Source organism: Neofelis nebulosa, chromosome 4, assembly GCF_028018385.1.
Source record: "Neofelis nebulosa isolate mNeoNeb1 chromosome 4, mNeoNeb1.pri, whole genome shotgun sequence".
Classification (NCBI taxonomy): Eukaryota; Metazoa; Chordata; class Mammalia; order Carnivora; family Felidae; genus Neofelis; species Neofelis nebulosa.
Window position 1 is genome coordinate 110,267,729 of NC_080785.1, and position 14,779 is coordinate 110,282,507.

General features: G+C 41.0%; 1 protein-coding gene across 4 annotated transcripts in view; it reads right to left on the minus strand.

Moving 5' to 3' along the window:
* The window catches only part of ALDH1L1 (aldehyde dehydrogenase 1 family member L1), a 106,338-nt gene extending 91,879 nt beyond the window's left edge, over positions 1-14,459 (minus strand). The window contains exon 1 of one of the 4 annotated variants that reach the window (XM_058725743.1): positions 14,158-14,459. The gene's annotated coding sequence lies outside the window, so the exon portion shown is untranslated. Of the gene's footprint in view, positions 1-12,489; positions 12,589-14,157 lie in introns of those variants that run through there. The other 3 variants (XM_058725740.1, XM_058725741.1, XM_058725742.1) reach the window with 3 other exon arrangements.
* Positions 14,460-14,779: the final 320 nt, after the last annotated feature.

Consider the following 14,779-nt stretch of genomic DNA (forward strand, 5'->3'; position numbering starts at 1 on the left):
GTCTTCCTGTAGGTGAATGGATTGATAAACTGTGGGACATTCAGACAATAGGACTGAAAAGAAACGAGCTATCAAGCCATGAAAAGACATGGAGGAATCTTAAATGCATATTATCAAATGAAAAAAAGTCACTCTTAAAAGGCCACATAATGTAGGACTCTAACTTTATGATATTCTGGAAAAGGCAAAACCCCAATTTTTATTGGACACAATAAAAATCAGTGGCTACCAGGAGTTGGAGAAGAGGAAAGGGATGAACTGGTGGAGCACAGGATGTTCAGGGCAGCAGAAACACCGTGTGATCCCATAATGATGAGTACGTATATTATGCTTTTGTCCAAACCCATATAACATGCAACACCAAGAGTAAACCCCAATGTACACTATGGACTCTGGGTGACACTGTGTGAGCGTAGGTTCATCAATTGTAACAAATGTATCACTCTGGTGGGGGATGTTGGGATGGGGGGGTGCTGTGTGTGGCAGAAGGCAGTGGAGATGTAAGAAATCTCTGTACCTTCCCTTTAATTTTCCAGCAAACTTTAAACTGCTCTAAAAAATAAAGTGTTAATTTTAAAAAGAGAGGTATTAGAAAAAACTTTATTGTTTTACATTTTATATTTCATTGCATGCAATTCTGCTAGAATTTTTTGTGTATAGCAGGAAGTGGAAGTCCAGAGATATTTTTCCAGTACCACATATGAGTAAATCTATCTCTGGGCCTGTATTCTGTTCCATTGTCAGTTTGTCTATCTTTGTGTTTATTATACCTTAAAAAGTTTTGTAATAATGGTAACAAATATGTAATAGAGAATTTGCCATTTTAATAATTTCTGAATGTGCAGTTCGGAACTCTTTTACATTCACAGTATTGTGTAAGTGTCACAACTATTTCATCACCCCAAACAGAAACTCTATGTTCATTAAGCAGTAACTTTCCATTAGCCACCAGAAGCCCCTGTTGGCCTCCAATCTACTTTCTGTCTCTGTAAATTTGCCCATACATGGTATCACATGTAAGTGAAATCATGTACCTGGCTTATTCCACTTAGCATAATGTTTTCAAGGTTTAAGCATGTTGTTTATAGCAGCACTTTCAACAATAGCCAAATTATGGAAAGAGCCTAAATGTCCATCAACTGATGAATGGATAAAGAAATTATGGATGGAGGAGGAGCCAAGATGGCAGAACAGCATGGAAGTTTTTTGTGTGTCTCGCATCCATGAAATACAGCCAGACCAACACTAAATCATCCTACACACTTAGAAAACTGACTGGAGGATTAACACAACAATCTGCACAACCTGAACCACAGAATTCAGTAGGTACGTGGCACAGAGAAGTGAACTTGGGGAGCAAGAGGTGCAGGAAGGGAGGTGCTTTTGCTAGCAGAGAGAGGATGGAGACTGGGGAGTGGGGAGAGAATATGGGAAAAGCACCCCTCCCCAAAAGCAGCTGGAGATAAAGTGGAAAATTGGAAACAGCTGTAGGGACTAAACTAAAAAGGGAGAAAGGAGAAAGGAGAGGGTTTTAAATTCCATTAAGACTAAACAAGGAGAGTGCAAAGTCTGCAACTCCACAGCTCAATATCTGGCAGTGCTCAGGAGGGAAGGGCAAATCCCCAGGAACAGAGTGGGATCAGGGAGGATCTTGGGCCACACGGGGAAAAGCGGTTCCACTGCTGGAAAGACATTTGGTAGAGACTGTTGAAGCCACCTGGTCCCAGAGGTTCCCAGAAAATGGCCACATTCGCTGGTGCTGGAACAAGGTCATTAAGGGTGAAGCCTAGTGCCAGATGTGTGTTGTGATCTTCCATAATCCCTGAAATGCTGCTGCTACACTATCTCATGAACTTTTTCTGGGGTGGGCTAGCACCTGGCCACAGTGTCGGGGCACCAGCAGCAGAAGGGTCCAGCAGGTGTTCCTGGGTGCAACCAGCATTTGGCCATTGATTGGTGAGACCCTTCTGCAGAGGGGCAGGACAGGTCAAAGCCGCAGTCTTTCGGAAGTAAGGGGCTGGGGAAAGCAGCTGCATCTGAGACAAAACTCAGGAGAGAGGTACTGCCTGGGGCCTGGTCACAAAGAGTGAAAAAGCAGGGAGTGGATGAAAACTGAAGACAGAGGGCAGGTGCGTGATTGCTGATCTGGGAGAACAGACTGGGTAGCTGGGTGGAACCATTTTCACCACCCCTGCCCATGCGCATACGCACCTATGAGCGCCACAACAATCCACCCCAGTAGGCTACCAGCACCATCTAGTGGAAATCGGAGCCGTTACACTGAGCCCTGCCCAACTGGGCCAACTTCACTCTTCAGGAACACAAGTCTCACCGCTGGCTTAGTTTATGGACTATAAAGCACTACATAGACTGACTTTTAGGGGAAAAGAAAGTAATTTCAGTCCTATTTCAATCTGTTAGCAGGTCCATCTATTCAATTTTTTTTTCTCTTTTACACTTCTTTTTCTTGGATACAGAAAGAGAAAAAATTTATTTTAATTTTAAATTTTTATTAAAAATATTTTTCTTTAACTTTTATTACTATATTTTTCACTTTTGTGTAAATTTTTTCAAATTCTATTTTACTTCCATTTTATTTTAGTCTACTTCAGTGTATTGATCTTTTCAAATTTTCAAACAATTGCTTTTTTTCTTTTTCTTTTTTTACTCTTTTTTGTTTCTTTTCTTTTTCTTGAAAGCAGAAAGAGAAAAACTTCATTTTTACCTTCAATTTCTATTAAAAATATTTTTCTTTAATTTTTTACTATATTTTTTGCCTTTATGTAAATTTTTTCAAATTCTATTTTACTTCCATCATTTTGTTTTAGTCTACTACAGTGTATTCACTTTTTCAAATTTTCAAATGATTTCCTTTTTTCCTTTATTTTCCTTTTTCTTTTTTTTGTTTCTTTTCTTTCTCTTGAATATAGAAAAAGAAAAAATTCATTTTTATTTTTAATTTTTAATAAAAATATTTCTTTAATTTTTTCTATTATATTCTTTACTTCTGTGTATATTTTTTCAAATTTTATTTTACTTCCATCATCTCATTTTAGTCTACTTCAGTGTATTCATTTTTTGAAATTCTCAAATGATTTCCTTTTTTTTCCCTTTTTCCTCCCCTTTTTTCTCTAATCTGTCAAACCACTTTCAACACCCAGACCAAAACACACCTAGGATCTAGCATCATTTATTCGATTTGTGGGGGGGGGGGGGGGGTTAATTTTTTAATTTTAATTTTTTTAATTTTAATTTTTCTACCTCATTAATTCCTTTTCTCCCTTCAAAATGACAAAATAAAGGAATTCACTGCAAAAGAAAGCACGAAGAAATGACAGCCAGGGATTTAACCAACACAGACACAAGCAAGATGTCTGAACCAGAATTTAGAATCACGATAATAAGAATACTAGCTGGAGTTGAAAATAGATTAGAATCCCTTTATGCAGGGATAAAAGACGTAAAAAATAGCCAGAATGAAATTAAAAATGCTATAACTGAGCTGCAATCATGGATGGATGCAGCGGCGGCAAGGATGGACGACGCAGAAAAGAGAATCAGTGATATAGAGGACAAACTTATAGAGAATAGTGAAGCAGAAAAAAAGAGGGAGATTAAGGCAAAAGAGCATGATTTAAGAATTAGAGAAATCAGTGACTCATTAAAAAGGAATAACATCAGAATCATAGGGGTCCTAGAAGAGGAAGAGAGAGAAATAGGGGTAGAAGGGTTATATAAGCAAATCATAGCAGAAAACTTTCCTAACCTGGGGAAAGACACAGACATCAAAATCCAGGAAGCACAGAGGACTCCCATTAGATTCAACAAAACCTGACCATCAACAAGGCATATAATAGTCAAATTCACAAAATACTCAGGTAAGGAGAGAATCATGAAAGCAGCAAGGGAAAAAAAAGTCCCTAACCTACAAGGGAAGGCAGATCAGGTTTGCAGCAGACCTATCCACAGAAACTTGGCAGGCCAGAAAGGAGTGGCGGGATATATTCAGTGTGCTGAATCAGAAAAATATGCAGCCAAGAATTCTTTATCTAGCAAGGCTGTCATTCAAAATAGAAGGAGAGATAAAAAGTTTCCCAGACAAACAAAAATTAAAGGAGTTTGTGACCACTAAACCAGCCCTGCAAGAAATTTTAAGGGGGACTCTCTGAGGGGAGAAAAGATAAATATATATCTCAAGAGCAACAAAGATTAAGAAGGACCAGAGAACACCACCAGAAACTCCAACTCTACAAGCATCATAATGGCAATAAATTCATATCTTTCAGTACTCACTCTAAATGTCAATGGACTCAATGCTCTAATTAAAAGACAGAGAGTAACAGAATGGATAAGAAAACAAGATCCATCTATATGCTGTTTACAAGAGACCCACTTTAGACCTAAAGACACCTTCATATTGAAAATAAGGGGATGGAGAACCATTTATCATGCTAATGGTCAACAAAAGAAAGCCAGAGTAGCCATACTTATATCAGACAATCTAGACTTTAAAATAGACTGTATCAAGAGATGCAGAAGGGCATTATATCATAATCAAGGGGTCCATCCACCAAGAAGACCTAAAAATTGTAAACATTTATGCACCAAATGTGAGAGCATCGAAATATATACATCAATTAATCACAAACATAAAGAAAGTCACCAACAGTAATACCATAATAGTGGGAGGCTTCAACACCCCATTCACCGCAGTAGACAGATCATCACATCAAAAAATCAACAAGGAAACAATGGCTGTGAATGACACACTGGACCAGATGGACTTAACAGATATATTCAGAACATTTCATCCTAAAGCAGCAGAATATACATTCTTCTCCAGTGCACATGGAACATTCTCCAGAATAGACCATATACTGGGACACAAATCAGCCCTAATTAAGTACAAAAAGATCGAGATCATACCGTGCATATTTTCAGACCACAATGCTACAAAACTCAAAATCAACCACAAGAAAAAATTTGGAAAGGTAACAAATACTTGGAGACTGAACATCCTACTAAAGAATGAATGGGCTAACCAAACAGTTAAAGAGGAAATTAAAAAGTATATGGAAGTCAATGAAAATGATAACACCACAACCCAAAACCTCTGGGACGCAGCAAAGGCAGTCATAAGAGGAAAGTATATAGCAATCCAGGCCTTTCTAAAGAAGGAAGATCTCAGATACACAACCTAACCTTACACCTTAAGGAAGTGGAAAAAGAACAGCAAATAAAACCCAAAACCAGCAGAAGACAGGAAATAATAAAGATTAGAGCAGAAATTAATGCTATCGAAACCAAAAAAACAGTAGAACAGATCAATGAAACCAGAAGTTGCTTCTTTGAAAGAATTAACAAAATTGATAAACCACTAGCCAGTCTGATCAAAAAGAAAAAGGAAAGGACCCAGATAAATAAAATGAAGAATGAAGAGGAGAGATCACAACCAACACAGCAGAAATAAAAAAAATAATAAAAGAATATTATGACCAATTATATGCCAATAAAATGGGTAATATGGAAGAAATGGACAAATTCCTAGAAACATATACACTACCAAAACTGAAACAGGAAGAAATAGAAAATTAGAACAGACCCATAACAAGTAAGGAAATCGAATTAGTAATCAAAAATCTGCCAAAACACAAGAGTCCAGGGTCAGATGGCTTTCCAGGGGAATTCTACCAAACATTTAAGGAAGAGTTAACACCCATTCTCTTGAAACTGCTCCAAAAAATAGAAATGGAAGGAAAACTTCCAAACTCATTCTATGAAGCCAGCATTACCTTGATTCCAAAACCAGACAGAGACCCTACTAAAAAGGAAATCTATAGACCAAGTTCCCTGATGAACATAGATGCAAAAATCCTCAACAAGATATTAGCCAAACAGCTCCAAATTATTACATTAAAAAAATTGTTCACCACGATCAAGTGGGATTTATACCTGGGATGCAGGGCTGGTTGAATACCTGCAAAACAATTAACATGATTCATCACATCAATAAAAGAAAGGACAAGAACCATATGATCCTCTCAATAGATGCTGGGAAAGCACTTGACAAAATACAGCATCCTTTCTTGATAAAAACCCTCAAGAAAGTAGGGATAGAAGGAGCATACCTCGAGATCATAAAAGCCATATAATGAACGACCCAACACTAATATCATCCTCAATAGGGAAACACTGACAACTTTCCCCCTAAGGTCAAGAACAAGACAGGGATGTCCACTCTCACCACTGTTATTCAACATAGTATTGGAAGTCTTAGCCTCTGCAATCAGACAACACAAAGGAATAAAAGGCATCCAAATTGGCCAGGAGGAGGTCAAATTTTCACTCTTCACAAATGACATAATACTCTATATGGAAAACCAAAAAGATTCCACCAAAAAACTGCTAGAATTGATTCATGAATTCAGCAAAGTTGCAGGATATAAAATCAGTGCACAGAAATCGGTTGCATTCCTATACACCAACAATGAAGTCACAGAAAGAGAAATCAAGGAATCGATCCCATTAACAGTTGCACCAAAAACCATAAAATACCTAGGAATAAATCTAACCAAAGAGGTGAAAAATCTATACACTGAAAACTCTAGAAAGCTTATGAAAGAAATTGAAGAAGACACCAAAAAATGGAAAAAGATTCCATGCTCCTGGATAGGAAGAACAAATATTGTTAAATGTCAATACTACCCAAAGCAATCTACATATTCAATGCAGTCCCTATCAAAATAACACCAGCATTCTTCACAGAGCTAGAGCAAATAATCCTAAAATATGTATGGAACCAGAAAAGACCCCAAATAGCCAAAGCAATCTTGAAAAAGAAAACCAAAGAAGGAGGCATCACAATCCCAGACTTCAGGCTACGCTACAAAGTTGTAATCATCAAGACAGTATGGTACTGGCACAAGAACAGACACTCAGATCAATGGAACAGAATAGAGAACCCAGAAATGGACCCACAAACGTATGGCCAACTAATCTTTGACAAAGCAGGAAAGAATATCCAATGGAATAAAGACAGTCTCTTCAGCAAGTGGTGCTGGGAAAACTGGACAGCGACATGCAGAAAAATGAACCTGGACCACTTTCTTACACCATACACAAAAATAAACTCAAAATGGATGAACGACCTAAGCATAAGACAGAAAGCCATCAAAATCATAGGGGAGAAAGCAGGCAAAAACCTCTTTGACCTTGGACACAGCAACTTCTTGCTCAACATGTCTCCAGAGGCAAGGGAAACAAAAGCAAAAATGAACTATTGGGACTCTTCTGCACAGTGAAGGAAACAATCAGCAAAACTAAAAGGCAACCGAAGGAATGGGAGAAGATATTTGCAAACAACATATCAGATAAAGGGTTAGTATCCAAAATCTATAAAGAACTTATCAAACTCAACACCCAAAAACCAAATGATCCAGTGAAAAAATGGGCAAGAGACATGAATAGACACTTCTCCAAAGAAGACATCCAGATGGCCAAGTGGCACATGAAAAACTGCTCAACATCACTCATCATCAGGGAAATACAAATCAAAACCACAATGATATAACACCTCACACCTGTCAGAAAGGCTAACATTAACAACTCAGGCAACAACAGATGTTGGCAAGAATGCAGAGAAAGAGGATCTCTTTTGCACTGCTGATGGGAATGCAAACTGGTGCAGCCACTCTGGAAAACAATATGGAGGTTCCTCCAAAAATTAAAAACAGAACTATCCTATAACCCAGCAATTGCACTACTAGGTATTTATCCACGGGATACAGGTATGCTGTTTCAAAGGGGCATATGCACCCCAATGTTTATAGCAGTGCTTTTGACAATAGGCAAAGTATGGAAAGAGTCCAAATGTCCATCAATGGATGAATGGATAAAGAAGATGTGGTATATATATATACAATGGAGTATTACTCGGCAATCAAAAAGAATGAAATCTTGCCATTTGCAACTACGTGGATGGAACTGGAGGGTATTATGCTAAGCGAAATTAGTCAGAGAAAGATAAATATATGACTTCATTCATATGAAGAATTTAAGATACAAAACAGATGAAGTTAAGGCAAAGGAAGCAAAAAAATATAAAAACAGGGAGGGGAATAAAACATAAAAGACTCTTAAATATAGAGAACAAACAGGGTTGCTGGAGGGGTTGTGGGAGGGGGGATGGGTAAATGGGTAGGGGGCATTAAGGAATCTACTCCTGAAGGTAACTAACTTTGATGTAAATTACACAATAAATCAATCAAAAAAGGTTTTTAAAAGAACAATTTTGACAAAATCCAACAACGATTCATGATAAATATTCTCAGCAAAGTAGGTATAGAGAGGAAGTTAACTTGGTAAAGAACATTTACAAAAAAAAAAAACTCAAAAATTATAACATCACATTTTTTTTAAGTAGGCTCCACACTCAGCATGGAGCCCAATGTGGGGCTTGAATTAACCACCCTGGGATCAAGACCTGAGTTGAGATCAAGAGTCAGATGCTTAACCAACTGAGCCACTCAGATGCCCCTCTAACATCATACTTAATGGTGAGAAACTAGAAACTTTCCCACTAAGATCAGGAACAAGTCAAGGGTGTTCCCTTTCATTACTTCTATTCAACACCCTACTGGAAATTCTAGCAAGGCAGTAACACAAGAAAAGGAGATAAAAGGTATACAGATTGGAAAGTGGGAAATAAACTGTTCACAGATGACATAATTGTCCAAGTAGAAAATCTCCAAAAATCAGCAAAAAACTCTTGGAACTAATTAATGATTATCAGAAGATTACAAGAGAGAAGGTTAATATGCAAAAGTCAATATGCCGTCAATAAACAATTGGGGTTTGAAATTAAAAACAGGGGTGCCTGGGTGGCTCAGTCAGTTAAGCACCTGACTTCAGCTCAGGTCAAAGAATCTCATGGTTGTTGAGTTTGAGTCCCATGTTGGGCTCTGTGCTGATGGCTCAGAGTCTGGAGCCTGCTTCAGATTCTGTGTCTCCCTCTCTCTCCACCCCTCCCAGGCTTGCTCTCTCTCTCTCTCTCTCTCTCTCTCTCTCCAAAATAAACAAACATTAAAAAAATTTTAAAAACACAATACCATTTATATTATCACCCAAAACTGAAATTATTTATGTGTAAATATAACAAAATACGTAAAAGAGCAATATAAGGAAAACCACAAGACTAATGAAGGAAATCCAATAAAACCTAAATAAATGGAGATATTGCACATACATGGATTGGAAACTCAATATTGTCAAGATATCAGTTCTTTCCAATTTGATCTTTGGATTCAACACAATCTCAATGAAAATCCTAGCAAGTTATTTTGCACATATCAACAAACTGATTCTAAAATTTATACTAAAGGCAAAAGACCTGAATTATCCAACACAATATTGAAGGAGAGGAGCAAAGTCAAAATACTGACACTATCCAACCTCAAGATTTACTATGAAGCTACAGAAATCAAGACAGGGTGATACTGGCAAAAGAGTAGACAAATATTTCAATAGACAGAATAGAGAACCCAGAAACAGACTCACACAAAAACAGTCAACTGATCTTTGACAAAGCAGTAAAGGCAATTCAGTAGAGAAAGGATAGACTGTTCAACACATTATTCTTGAACTATTTCCACATGCAAAAAAAAAAAAAAAAAACCTCAAAAACCAATCACAGACCTAAATGTAATATCTACATTTTCTTTTAAAGATTTATTTATTTATTTATTTATTTTTGAGAGAGAAAGCACAAGTGGGGAAGGGGCAGAGAGAGAGAGGGACAGATCTGAAGTGGGCTCTGTGCTGACAGCAGTGAGCTCCATGAGGGGCTCGAACTCACCAGCTGTGAGATCATGACCTGAGCCAAAGTGGAACACTCAACCGACTAAGCCACCCAGGTGCTCCAATGTAAAATCTACATTTAGATAAAACTATAAAACTCACAGAATATAACATAGAAGAAAGTCCAGATGGCCTATGGTCTTTTTAAATACAACAAAACCATGGAAGAAAAAAAGTAATAAACTGAACTTTATTAGAATTGAAAACTTCTGCTCTTCAAAAGACAAGCCACAGATAGGGAGAAAAATTTACAAAACACACATCTGATAAAGGACTAGTATCCAAAATATACAAAAAATTCTTAAAACTCAACAATAAGAAAGCAACTTAAATAAAAAAATGGGGGAAAGACCTAAGCAGATGACTCAGCAAAGAAGATATACTGACGGGAAATGAGTATTTGAAAAGATGCTCAACATCATATATCACTAAGGATTGCAAATTAAAACAATAATGAGATACCACTGCAAATCTATTAGAATGACTAAAATCCAAAACACCACCAATGAAAATGCTGGCGAAGATGGGGAGCAATAGGAACTCTCATTCTTGTGGGTGGGAATGCAAAATGGTAGTCACCTTGAAAAATTGTTTTGCAGTTTCTTACAAAACTAAACACATTCTCTCCATACAATTCAGCAATCATACTCCATGGCATTTACCAAAATTAGTTGGCAATTTAGGTCCACACAAAAACCTGCACACAGATGTTTATAGCATCATTATTCATAACTACCTAAACTTGGAAGCAACCAAGATGTTCTTCAGTAGGTGAATGGATAAATAAACTGTGTACATCTGGACAATGGGATTTTATTCCATGCTAAGAAGAAATGAGCCATTAAGCCATGAAAAGATACAGTGGAAATATAAATGCATATTGCTAAGTGAAAGAAGCCAGTCTTAAAAGGCTACATACTGTATTATTCTAACTATGAGAGTCTTAAAACTAAGAAGATGGGGTGGGGGTGGGGGGGAATCAGTGTTTGACACGGTTTGGGGAGGGGAGAATGGGATGAACAGGTGGAACACAGGAGATTTTTTTCACAGTTATCTACTGTCATGTCAGATGCAGGTCCTTATACATTTGTCAAAACCCATTGAATATACAACACAAAGAGTGATGTAAGCTATGGACTTTAATTAAGAATATTGTATCAGGGGGTCTCTGGGTGGTTCCGTCAGTTAAGTGTCCAACATGATCTCACAGTCCATTTGTTTGAGCCCCGTGTTGGACTCTGTGCTGACAGCTCAGAGCCTGGGGCCTGCTTTAGATTCTGTGTCTCCCTCTCTCTCTGCCCCTCCCCCACTCACCTCTGTCTCTCTCTGATTCTCTCTCAAAAATACATAAACATTAAAAAAATAAAAAAGTAAAAGTAAAAAAAAAAACAAAAAGAATGTTGTATCAGTATCCACTCATCAAGAGTAACAAATGTATCAGGCTAATGTTAATAATGCAAGGTGTTACTAATAAGTGACAGTGGAGGGGGCAGGGGCTGAGGGACTATATGCGAGCTGTTTGTACTCTGCTCAATTTTTCTATAAACTTAAAACTGTTCTAAAAACTAATTTAAACAAACAAATAAATAAATCTAGGTGTATCGTTCACATCTTACTTCAAAATACAGGTCAAATGGATTAAAATAAGTATTAAAAAAATCAAATACAAGAAGAAAACATCAAAGTATAAGAAAATACCAGTAAGTATGGGGCTTAGAAACTTGACACTAAAGAAGAAATATACAAGAAAGCATGTGATGGCTTTTCATACAGGAAGATTTTACATGTGTCTGAAAGCAATTTGCCAAAAGAAAAAAAATTAGAGCCAATAGATAAATAAAAATGTTCAAATTGCAATTAATCGAATAATTCATGCATAATAAAACAAGGGACTATTTTTCTCTTTTAAAATTGGAAGGGGCTTAAGCAATATAAATATCAGCTGTTGTCTAGATTATGAGAAAACAGCTGCGCTCCTGTAGCACTAATGGGACAACAAATTGGTACCAATTCTCTGGAGGAAAATTTGGCAATAAATACCAAAATCCTAGAAAATTCTGACTCAGCATTTTCACTTCTAAATTCTATTTGGATGAGCAAATAGAGGCATGAGTGTTGTAAAATTATGATACATTCACACTGGGTAAACCCAGCGCAGTCAGTTAGAAGTGGCAACACGCTGTTTCACTACCTGGAATATGTAGGTCAAAACACCCCCACAGGTGACAAACCACTGTAATTTTTTTTTTTTTAATTTTTTTTTCAACGTTTTTTATTTATTTTTGGGACAGAGAGAGACAGAGCATGAACGGGGGAGGGGCAGAGAGAGAGGGAGACACAGAATCGGAAACAGGCTCCAGGCTCCGAGCCATCAGCCCAGAGCCTGACGCGGGGCTCGAACTCACGGACCGCGAGATCGTGACCTGGCTGAAGTCGGACGCTTAACCGACTGCGCCACCCAGGCGCCCCAAACCACTGTAATTTTTAAAAGTGCTGTGGGTGTGTGTATGTTTGTGCACCTGCAGTGTAAAAACCTGGGAGGATTCCCACAGAAATGTTAAAAGTTACTGAGAAGAGTTTTTTGGATTTGGGGTATGTATATTCAATGATTATCAGTAATTATCTTTTTCTTACCTGAATGTTCTGGCTTTTTCTATACTGAGCACATATTACTTGTGGGAAAAGAAAGCAATACAAACAAGATCCCTTTGGAAGCAGGGAGGCAGGGTCAGGGTAGCCACCAGGAAGGCTGTGGTCACAGTCCAGGGAAGCTGAGTGTGGCAGGGACAGGTGCGCTGGGCGGGGCCTCAGCCAATCTTGACCTTTGGCCAGCAGAAAGATCAGGAAGCGCAGGGGGCGGGGAGTGGAGCCGGGGAAGGGAGTACAGAGCCCCACGTGGGCTGCTGCAGCTGGGCTGGCTGAGTGGGCAGCCTGCAAGCCTCCACCTCCTTCCTGTGTTGGCAGGGGCGTGCGCCCCTGTTCCCGGCAGTGCGTGGGTACAGCTGTAGAGCTGTCAGAGCCTCCCAGGCCTCCCACCCCAAGCACCCAGCCCAGACCTGGCTCCCCAGGACCCAGCTATCAGATCCTGCTCAAGAGGGGCAGCCCAGGGCAGGGACAGCAGCTCTGGGCCATCTGTTTTCCTGCTTTGGTCTGGAGACCCACAAAAGAATGCAACTCTAGGAGAGGGCAGAGGCTCAGCCAAGTTGCAGGGCACAGCCACAAGGCATCCTGTTCCACCAGCTGCCCTTCGGGGATGATGGCAGGGGTGGGGGGGGGGGGGAGCTGATTCCTCTCCTGCAGTCAGTCTGTTCCATTCGGCCACTGGCAGGGCAGATGCTTGTCGGTTCCACAGCCAGGGTACGCGGGGGTTCATGTTTCATCCGCTTTCTCACTATCCTGGGCACACGGGCAGGCCCCCTAGACCACTTGAGCCTGTAGACCTGTATTCAACCTTAGCTAATCACTTGCATCTCTAAGGCTTAAATTCTTGTCTCCAAAATGTCACAGGATTGTCTCCCAACATTGTCGTGAAGGTTGATCCTCATAGGGGGGAGAGTGGCCAACATTCACAGAGGGCCTAGGGCCTTAGTGCATAAACTCATGCCATCCTGAAACAATCTTAGCAGGTAAGGTACTGTTAGTATTTATCCCCCCACCCCAATTTTAGCCAAAGAAACGGAGTCAGAGTTCCAGAAACTTGCCCAAGGTCACTGAGAAGTGAGGGAGTGGGGAGAAAACAGTCACCTGACGCCAAGCCCATACTCTTAACCCAGTGTGTGAGAATATTAAATTCTGTCTCCATCTGCACCTGAGGGAGATTCTTGCCTTTTCTAGGGAGGTGACAAACGAGGGGCCTGCACAGGTGCGAGGGGGGGGGGGGGGGTGCTGGGTTCCAAGTAGCGCCACCCTGGGAACCCGGGGTTGGGGTCAAGCTGGAGCCCAGGGGTCAGTGCCCCGCTACACCAGGGGAGCTCTCCAATCACAAGAGGTCCTTGTGCACGGCCCCCAGATTTGGCCAATCAGGGGGGATCTTTTCCACACCCGAATGGGGTGAGGGACTTAGCCCCGGAGGCAGACTGCCCCTCCACCACGGACCGGCCCAGTCACCACCTTCGGCTTGTCCCTTTCTCTCTCGGAGCCTCAGTTTTCTCTTCTGTGAGCTGGTCAGATAACTTCCACTCACTGAGCTGTGCTGGCTCGGTAAAGCACCCTGTTCGCCGGGTCCGGCCCCACCTTCGGCGAGCCCCGCCCCCATACCATGGTCCTTTAGCCTGAGGACCCCTAGCTAGACTGGAGGCTCACCTGCCCCAGGGGTAATCGCGGATCCGGACTCCAGACCCGGCGTCCCTGCGGCGAGGCTCCGGCGTCCACCGGGAGCCCAGTTGAGGGACCTGAGCTCAGAGTCCCTGGAGTCGCGAGTTGGGACAGGCTCCCTCCCTCGGAGCGTCGGGGCTCAGGGGCACTCACCAAGCGCGGGAGGAGGCGTAGGAGTCGCGGGCCAGAAGGGACCTCTGAAAGCGTCGGTCGGGGGACAAGGGGCTGGCCCAGGCCGGCCCAGGGCGGCGGAGAGGTGGGACCCGCCTCTGCCAGTCCCAGGGCCTCGAGCAAGGCCAGAGCCAGGGAAGGGAGGGGCGCCGGGCGGAGGCGAGAGGGGCGGGGGCGCGGGGCGGGCATAAAGTCACCCTGGGCGGGGTGGGGAGAGCTCTCAATGTCTGTGTGACAGTGGCCAGGGTGTGTCACTCACCCTCTCTGGGCTTGCTTGCATTTATAGGCGAGAAGACTTGTGATAGACCCTTCAGAATTCACAGAGCTCTGAAAAGGCGCAGGCTCTCCCTGGTTAGGCATTGCTGCAAGGCTGAGTTGGTAGGAGGAAACTCGCCAACCAGATCATTTCACTCTCTCACCCGCTCACTCACTCATTCAT